The 8,161-nt window shown below is 57.7% G+C and overlaps 1 long non-coding RNA gene across 1 annotated transcript; it reads right to left on the bottom strand.

Moving 5' to 3' along the window:
- Positions 1 to 4,997: 4,997 nt before the first annotated feature.
- On the bottom strand, positions 4,998 to 6,796 carry LOC118988321 (uncharacterized). Its single transcript, XR_005066746.1, has 2 exons — positions 6,699 to 6,796; positions 4,998 to 5,234 (listed from the first exon to the last, which is right to left on the bottom strand). It is a non-coding gene; the product is annotated as an uncharacterized LOC118988321 (long non-coding RNA).
- Between the last annotated feature and the right edge of the window lie 1,365 nt (positions 6,797 to 8,161).

Here is an 8,161-nt window from a genome sequence, read left to right as displayed (position 1 = left end):
ACCTTACCACTACCAGACCTCTTCTGTTGCCTGGATCCAGGGTGACATTTGAAGACCAATTCTCTGCCCAGCGCTTTAAAGAATTTCCATTTCAACGTCAAGGTGGGAGAGAAACATTGACTGGCTGCCTCCCGTGCATACCCTGACTGGGGATCGAACCTGCAATCTTTTGGTGTAGGGGACAGAGACTGCTCCTGCCACCTGGGCAGCCCAGCCAGCGCAGCACTCTCTGGTTTTGACTCACACCAAATGTGACACGAGGTGTGCACAGGCCCTCAGCAGCCCTCCCACCCCAGTTACTCAGGTCCAGGTGGGCCTTCCTGGGACTGGACACACAACCTTCTGCAGAGGGCATGTGTCACTCGCAGCCCAGGTCCTGCTAAAGGCTGCATCCTGAGTGTTAGGGATTTGGGACCTGAGCAAAAATCACCACAAGGTGGCAGTAGCATACTGAGCTTTATTCAGCTGCGTCCGGGGTCGAATAGGAGGGGGAGTCCCTTCCTCCCCGAGCAGTTCCGAAGCAGCGGAGCAGGGGTGTCTGTCCAGGGAATGTCGCTGAGTGTCGAGATGGGGGTTTCGGTCGGAGCCCTTGGCGGCCCTGCAGCGGCTCGAGGACTCTCCCAGCCCGAGGGTGAGTCCTGTCTACTGCCAGCAGGAGTGGTGCGCGCTCCTGCAGTGCGCACGCGCCGGCAGTCGGGCTCTCACGGCCTAGACATACGCATTCTGTCTGTATTTCAAGCCATTAAATGTGTAAAAAAAGTCTGGGGGGAAAATAATTTGCGTTTCAAGAGGAATTCATTTCATTATAAGTCGTGTGAGGCCAAATCTCTAGATTCAATATTAAACTAACATCATTAAAAGCAAAGAAAACTAACTACAACAATGTTGAAAATGTCTCAAACCTGAAAATTGATTTCTCTCCGGACCAGATATTCAGAGGCACCCTGAGTCGCCACTGTCGAGCAAATATTCACATTTAGTAAAATTGTGTAAAGTTCTAGAGTTACCTACCTAACACATACACTTAAGAACCTTGTCTCAGCCCCCGCGGGTGCGGCTCAGGGGACCCAGCGCCCGCCAGAAAACCGACCCTGGGATTCGGGCCTGCTTTGCGGCCCCGTCACCAGCTGGGGGCGGGCGAGAGCCACCCTGGGGTGGTTTCTCTCGTGGTTGTTTCCGTCTCTTGCCCCTCCCTTACCCTCTTTCTGAAAATAAATAAAATATATTTTTCTTTTTAAAGACTCATTTTTTCCCCCTGGCTGGTGTAGCTCAGTGGATTGAGCACGGGCCTGTGAAGAAGCAAAGGGTTTGATTCCCAGTCAGGGCACGTGCCTGGGTTGCAGGCTGGGTCCCCAGTACGGAGCACATGCGAGGCAACCACACATGGATGTTTCTCTCCCACTCTTTCTCCTTCCCTTCCCCGCCCTGTAAAAATAAATAAATAAACAATACATTTTTTAAAAGACTCATGTTTCCATTTATATCACATTTCAAAAGGCTCCGCACTGGGAGCCCGGCGCTGGGCGGCCCGGACGCTTTGCCTCTGCGAGTTTCCCGGACCCCAGAACTTACACTTTGTCCGGGACTGTGTGCAAGCCGCGGCAAGTCCCCTTCCCGTGCGCGGTCTTCCGGCTCCGCTCCGGAGCGGCCAGCTCCGCACGCCCACCTGCGCCCGCAACAGGCAGCGGAAGCGGCGGCAGCAGCGGTGGCGGCAATCTCGCCAGTCGCAGGGTCACGGTGCCGACGAGGCCTGGGGCTGGGAAACTGCCTTTGATAACCTCGGCTTTTGTAGACCAGCACGACCTCGTCACCCCTCTTGTGCATTCCCGACTCGCGAGATGGGAACTTAGTCACCCGCCCGTTTCCAGGTGGGTTCGCAGTTTTACGCAGCCGCGCGGCGCGCTCGTGGTCAAAAGCGGCACCTTTTCCGAAGGAACGGGTGGGCCCTGCGTCTCGGCCTCCACTCGGCTCCCCAGCACGAGCACCGCGGACTCCTCAGCCGCAGAGTTCACTCCTGGCAGAGGCAGGGGGGGCAGCCCTGAGAGGGCTAACTTTTTGTGTCTTTTTCTCGCAGGCGGAGTTCTGAAGTGGGAGGGAAGGGAGGTGGAGTCTGGGGTTAAAGGAGGCGGAGCCGGGGGCGCCGGAGGCTTTGGACTGTTTTGTCGACTTTAGTAAAGACTCTCTAGGGAAACAGCTCATTGGTGGCCTGCAGTTGAGGGCTAGGGAGGGGCCACTTTGGGGTGATGGCTGTGTCCATTCTCCTGCCGCAGGTGGCTTCACGAGTGTACACGTCACATCACTACACTTGCCTCCAGTGTGTCCCCTACTGGGGACCTGGCCCACGACCAGCCTGGGAATCCAACCTGCAACCCTTTGGTTCCTACGGGTAGTTTGCAGGCCAGCCCAGCATTCAGTCAACTGAGCCATACCAGCCCTGGCCTACCAGGGAGGGCTAAAGAATTTTCTTTTTAAAAACGTTTTATTCATTTTTATTTTTATAGAGAGGGGAAGGAAAGGAGAGAGGGAGAGAAACATTAATATGTGGTTGTGCCTTGCACACCCCCTACTGGGGACCTGGCTCACAACCTGGACATGTGCCCTGACTGGGACTCGAACCAGCGACCCTTTGTTTTGCAGGCCTGCACTCAATCCACTGAGCCACCAGCCAGGGCAAGAATTTTGATTTCAAGAGGAAGTCATAGCGTTATAAGACTTGTGAGGCTAAATCCTCAAATTGAGTATTAATCATTGAATTACTATTTAACATCGTCGAAAAAATGCAACGTCAGGGCTGATTTCCCTCCAAACCATATGTTCATGGGTGAATGCAGTTACCACTTTCAAGCAAACATTCAGATTTACTAAAAAACTTCCAAGTCCTTGTACTCATCAACCTAACACGGAAAACCGCTGAGAATCTTGTTACAGTCTGTACCACTTTCAAACACTTTGCCCTGGGATTCTGACTGCTCGGTGCTGCTGCGCCTGCGGCCCGGGATTCCTGCATCCAGAACTCCCGGGCAGCATTTGCGGAGCAGGCCAGGAAGGGGCTCCTGCCCGTCCCCTGGGCCGGCACAGTGCCTCCATGTGGCTGACCCGAGACAAACCCAGCTGTCCCAGGCTCCGACCTCAGCCCGGGGCCCAGCCCAACCCCGAGGCTGTCCCTCCCTCTCTGCTCAGCACACAAGGTCTGGCAGCCTCTGGGGGGGTCGGCAGGGAGTGTGGGGGGCAGTGGGGCTCAGAGAGTACACAGTTCTCCCAGGACCCTCCAGGGGAAGGGGACCCGACCTTGCAGGGGGTGACCAGGCACAGCAGTGGCAGGGCTCTACCCCATTAACCAGCCAACCCTCCTCCAAGGACCCCCACCCCTGCCCACGGTCTGGGAGAGGGAGGGAACGGCAGCTGCGGTTGGACTGGTTGCCCAGTCCAAACGGAGCAGGAAAATTGTCACTTTTTGGCTCCTTAGGCTGGCAAAGGCCACTGAAATGACTGTGTCCCCTGACCGTGAAAACAGCAGGGGGTCAGGCATGGGGTCAGGCAGCTTCACAGCTGGCAGGAGTCCTCACCCAGCGGGGGTGGCGTGAGTGGGGAAAAGGTAGGACCAGCAGCCTGGGGATGCAGACATGGAGAAATCACAGGGAGACGTGGTACCACAGTCCCAATCAAGTGAAGGCCCTGTAGCTTGGGTGCCGCCAGCAGACCCCCACCAAGTCCAGGGCGCCCCCTCCCAGCCCAGGCTCAGCCCTGTCCCCGCAGACTGACGCAGGCACATTCCACAGACTGAGCCAAGGCAGGCCTGGTGTGTGGCTGTGCTGGGGTGGGTGGCCGGATGGGGAGGTGTATGAGCACCCACTTTCCTAAGCCAAGGAATCTCCTTCAAGTTGCTGGGTTTAAAGAGAGAAGGAAACGGATGGGGGGCACACAGGGCAGAGCTGGGAGGGGGAGGGCCTGGTGAAGGTAGAGGCAGACAGTAGCTGCAGCCACTGCTGGGGCAGCCTTGAGATTGCCCGACACTGGGTGGGAGACGAGAGCGCCCCAAGTGAGAAGCAAAGCCCTCTCTGTCCCTGTGGGGCGGTGGGGGGCTCTGCAGTGTGTCCAGGGCCATGGCGGGAGGCTAGGGTTCCTTCTCGGCCACTAGACGGCCTGGTTGGGTCCAGCACCCCCACCCCCACTCCACGCTCCCTCCCCAGACTCTGCAGACGGCAATTTGGCCATCGTGTGCACCTCTTCTGGAATAATCTGCCCAAGACACGTTTCCCAACATCTCCCGCACGTCCTAAGTGTTTTCCCTGAGGACCTCAGAGGAGCAAAATGGCAGTCATGCTAACAGGGCCACAGGCCAGCCTAGCCAAAGGCCCCATGGTAGCAAGTGGCACTGGCTGTCCTCCCACTGGTCAGCCGGTTGAGGGCCTGCTTGGGTCCTGCTCCCTTCCTGTGCCCCCAGACCCCCACTGAGCCATTGGGTGTCCTTCTAGAGCAATCTTTCCCAAGCACGTGCCTGACACTTCCTGCACGTGCCTGACACTTCCTCTGGAGCCCGGATTCCCGCTGAGGCCATCGACTCTGCAGTGAGGTCTTGAGCAAGGGCCCCTCCAGCAGTGACCACGGCTGGGACTGTCCCCAGGTCGTGCCCTTCACCTGACTTGTGCCCTCACATCTGTCCCCGCTGAACGACCCAGCACCTTTCCAGTCTGGCGTGGTCTCAGCTCTCCCGACAGCAGCAAGAGGGGCCGCCGGGTTCCGCCACTGGGAACGCAGCTCCCCAGCCATCAGTCAACAATGCGGACTCATGCCCGCGTCCTACACAAAGGACCCAGCCTGCAGACCCCGACGTCGGCTCGGCGAGAGCCAGGCTGCACCTCCACCTGCACAGATGTACGGTGGTAGAGGTGCACTGTGTCGGGTCAGGAATGTGCGCTTGGTTGTCACAGCAGCCAAGCAAAATGGTGAAGCTGGTGAGTACACCCTGGGGGTAAAACCTACAAGCAGCTGCACTGAAGAGTGAACATCACGGCCACATTTATTTAATGACCGTGCCCTGACACCCACAAGCAGGCACCAGGGGCACACCGTGAGCGGCCTTTCCCCAAGACGCACAGGTGACAGGAATCTCGGGGACCACGGCGGCGATCAGCGGGCGGTGTCCCTTGGCTGGACGTCGATTCTACTGCGTCACAGAATCTTCACCGACCTCCATTTGCCTTCGTCCTCCAAAATTCCCGCTTCACTAGGACCTGTAGGTGTGAGGGAGGAGGTCGGGTCTGCTCTGTGCTCAAAATCACAGGGGGGGTTAGAAGGTGGGCGCTGGTCCTTCTCAGCCCCAAGTGTGATGAGGTCACTGGGAACTCATCCTCTGGGCCACCTGGACCTGCAGGGCGGTGCGGCAGTGGACCATGGCTCTGACAGTTGACCTTGAAGGATCCGAGTAGGGGTGGCCTTCACAGCCACCCTGCCGTAACCTTAACCCTTGCTGCCCTGGGAAGGGACCCTCGGGGCTGCCTGTGACCCTGCCCAATGGGAACAGTCGGCTGCCAAGGGACAGATGAGAGAGGAGAGGAGAGGGAGGGGCCGAACGTCTCTCTGCAGCACTTTTTCCCCCTTGTGCCCCCCATCATCCTCCCGGTTGGCCCCCACCCCCCACCTCCCTCTGCCCGGTCCCTTCTCAGCCCAGCCCCTCCTTCCACCAGCAGCAGCTCAGGACCCTGCAGGAGCCCTGCACAGGCTGTCCCAATGTCACCGCACAGCTGCCCTGTGCCTGTCTGTACAGCAGCCACTGCTCATCCGCAGCTTTTCTTTGCGAAGTTTCAGTCACCTTCTGCCAGCGATGCTGGGACAGGGTTAAGAGGAAAACCCCAGAGATGCCCAATTCGTGGGTTTAACCGCAGGGGACTCGGAGCGGTACGGTGGATGCGGTCAGCTGGTGTCGTCCTCCCACCTGCCCCTCACGAATCCCTCCTCAGTCCAGTGCGTCTACCGTGCGGACCGCCCCCACCCCGAGTCACTGAGGAACGTCTCTGTGACACACGGACAGTGGCAGTATCACAGCACAGGTGTCCAAGTCACTCTTCCTCTCCTTAATAACAGCCCCAAGTGCAAGACTCGGGACGCTGGCAGCGCCGGCGTGCCCATGAGAAGCCTTCCTTTACGTGAAAAGGAAAAAGCTCACGATTTCAGGGTATGGGACGATCGGGGGTCAGGCATTCAGGGGGGAAGCACCACACCCGCCTCGGACGAGGGGTGACCCCAGCGGACGTGGGTGCTCTCTGCCCAAATTCATCCAACCCAATCTGTGTTATCCCTGCCTACTTCTGGGAACAAATGGGCCGCGTGACAAGAAAACTTCAGGTCCTCTTTCTTCAGCAGTGCCAATAAATCTGTGACGACTGTCACTGGCCACTCCTCCTCTTAAGAGACACTTCTCTCTCCTGCTTTTACTTCCGACTAAAGGTTTTGTGAAGCAGCCAGGGAGGGAACTCACACACTGAGTCATCACCCCACCCCTCTCCTTTGCGGGGGCTCTGGGTGTCCCGGCTTGATCGTCCCCTGATGGACACAGACAGCAGCCCCATGCTCACTGAGAGACCACTGCCTGGGGCCCCCATCAGTGTCCCCATATCCCCCCCCCGGGCAGTTAGGGGTGAGGAGCGGGGCTGAATTATCTGAGCAGAGAGGCTGAGATGCAGGTCCCGGGCACTCACGTGGTCGGTCTGGGTTCTTTGTCCACCCTGCAGGGAACAATGTGCAGAGTCAGTGATCATGTCACCAAGGACCCCAGGACACACAGGGATGGGGATGGGGACTTACTGAGCTTGTCCTGCAGCTTCTCTGCAAATAAACAGAAAAAGGCAGTCCCGTAAGAGGATACAGAGCAGGATCCGGAGGTGGGTGTGGGCTGGGCAGGGAGGTGGCAGCCGCCTGCAGCTGGGCCTCACCTTGTGCACTTCCCACCCGCGGCAGCTCTGCCTGCGCCGCTGCTTTCTCAGCTCGTGCTCGCCTCTTCTTCTGGGACAGGGCCTGGATCCAATTCCACCTTTGCCACAGGCAGCAGTACCACCGTCCCAACAGGACCACCACAAAAACCAACACCAGCACCACCATCACCAAGAGGAACGTCGTCCGAGGCTCTGTGTTCCTGAAGAAGGGACCTGTGAAGGGGTAGCGTCATTCCCTGAAATGACCTTCCCGTCCCCAGAGTGCCCAGGACTCTTACTGTCACACAGTAGGGACGTTTCTCTTGGGACATCTGCCTCCCGCATGGGATCAGATCGAGTACGAAGCTGAACACCGTGTGACTGAAGTGGCCTCTGCACCCCACCACCACCAATCATTATCTGCCCCCAGTCAGCGGAGCCTGGTGAGGAAGAACAGAACTCTGGGGCTGCAGGGCCTGGGTTCCAGCACCGGGTCCCCTGCCTGACCAGCGCTGTGACCCTGAACTAATGATGTCACCATCTGTTGCTGGCGTCCTGATCAGTGAGAGCATTAAGTTAATGCTTGTACAGTGCCCGACACAGGGTGAGTGCCTCACCAGTTTCAGTAAGTTTTAAAAACTAAGTATATTTTATTTTATCTTGTTTGCATCAAAATCAGCCCCTATGCAGCCGATGTGCATGCCGTCCGTCTCATCGACCTGCCCACTTCAGCACAGCGAGGAGGCCGCTGTCTCTCCTGCCGGCAGTGCCCACGGGGCACCTGGTCCCCTAGGTGGGCATGTCCAGGCTCTGCCCTTCGTCACAGGGATCCTGACACGTATGCCCGCCTTCTCTGGTTCAGGCTCGAGTCCCCAGCCCTTGGGTCACAGTGGGATCTGCCAGGGCGTCCCCTCTCTGTGTGGCCGAGTGACACTCTGATGTAGGTGCAGACAGACACGGGTGGTGGTGTTCACTGTCCTGCTCATGGACTCAGGAAGATTTTTTAAAATATTTATTTATTTTTAGAGAGAGGAGAAGGGAGGGAGAAAGAGAGAGAGAGAAACAACAATGTATGGTTACTCCTCATGTGGCCCCCACTGAGGTCTTGGCCCCCAGCCCAGGCACGTGCCCTGATTGGGATTTGAACTGGCGACCATTTGGTTCTCATCCCACGCTCAACCCACTGAGCCACACCAACAAGCACTCAGGGACATTTCTAGACAAACAGACCCTGAGCCCCAACCACTCTA

Source organism: Sturnira hondurensis, unplaced genomic scaffold (assembly GCF_014824575.4).
Source record: "Sturnira hondurensis isolate 20B ecotype Veracruz unplaced genomic scaffold, ASM1482457v3 Scaffold0006383, whole genome shotgun sequence".
NCBI classification, from domain to species: domain Eukaryota; kingdom Metazoa; phylum Chordata; class Mammalia; order Chiroptera; family Phyllostomidae; genus Sturnira; species Sturnira hondurensis.
The sequence above is the reverse complement of the archived record's forward strand: the minus strand, read 5'-3'. Positions and strand labels throughout refer to the sequence as shown.